Here is a 1,584-nt window from a genome sequence, read left to right on the forward strand (position 1 = left end):
GAGTGGCCCAACCTCCCCTCTAAGTCACGCTTGAGCAAGAATTTTACCGTTACGGTACTTGTGGACATCTCCTTTTTCTCAGACTTCCTAAGAACCTCCGATGCAGAGGAGAGGTCATGCTTTGACTTTTGATAGATTTAGATGCTTGGGTCTGCAATGCTATGACTTCATTCAATAGCCATCCTCCCTTTCCTTCTTGGTAACAGAGTTCAATTTTTATTCATGGCAATCATGCCCCCTAGTTAAAAGCCTACCATTCCCAGCTTCTCTTGTGACTAATGAAACAAAAAGGTAGAAAAAGTCCTGGTTTCCTAATGACATGGTAGAACCACCTTACTAGCCCTGGCTGTTACCTCCAGGTACCTTTTAGATGAGAGAAAGAAATCAGATGAGTTTTTTACATTTTATGCAGCTGAATCTAATCATAATTCTTGTAAAATTAAAGTAGTTAGCACAGTTCCTGGCACATATGTACTCAATAAATTATAGCAATTAGTCAAGAATTGGATAATTAGTCAAGATGAAACATCATGGGAACCAACCAGTACAGAGGAAGATAGAAAATAGACAACAGCTCCATGTTTACAAAGATAGAGCATACATTGAGAACTATATATATATCACTTAATAATATTAGCATATTTGAGTTTATAGACACTATTATGCTAAGCATATTACATGTATTAACTCTTCTTTATCCCTAGCATTCATGCAGCACTAATAAATTGTAGGTCTTCAATAAGTGGGTGTTCAATAAACAAATATGCTGACAGGTAGATGACACCCTGCTTACCTGGATCTGAAACTGATGTGCTCACTACCTGAGCAAGCTCTGCATCAAACGTCACACTGTCTCTTCACTTCCATAGACAGCATGTCCCCTTGACCGTGGTGTCTCTTCACTTCCATAGACAGCATGTCCCCTTGACCATGGTTCCCCAGGACTGGGATCCCTTCCTCTCTAGCTAACTGGAGAATCCTCATATGTAAGTATTATATGTGGCTTTCCTCAAAAAGGGGAATTATCAGTTCATCTCCTCTCTGAGCTTTGCAAACATATAGTATTCTTCAAGATCTTACCATCTCCCTGACCTGGGTGGTTCCAGGATGACAAGTTTGACAGTCCCATGTGAAGGTATGTGTGTGTGAGGGGCGGGGGTGTCCCTCAGGAGCCATCTGCCTCACCCTAGGGCTAAATCAGTAGAGAATTCTGGAACTTCCATAATAACCTACCAGGAACTGGGTACTAGCAGTGCTCATGTTCACAATGGCCTTCTAAGTTGGAATACTATTTTATCCAAAACACACTGAAGACCAGAGACATTGTGATTTCTTTCATTATTTCACATTTACTAAGCACCTACTATGTGCTAGGCAATAACTTTTGAGAATATAAGAGAAAATTTGGCATATTACTTTAAGGAGTTCAGAGTCCACTAGGAGAGACAGACAAATAAATAAAACCATGCATTTGGCTGGTGCTATAATGAAAGTATTAAATAGCATGGGGATATATGGGGATAATAAGAGTGGAGGTCCTGTTAGGGCCAAGCATAGGTGAGGATAGAGATAGGAGGAACAAAA

The sequence above is a fragment of the Budorcas taxicolor genome, chromosome 22 (assembly GCF_023091745.1).
Source record: "Budorcas taxicolor isolate Tak-1 chromosome 22, Takin1.1, whole genome shotgun sequence".
Lineage (NCBI taxonomy): Eukaryota > Metazoa > Chordata > Mammalia > Artiodactyla > Bovidae > Budorcas > Budorcas taxicolor.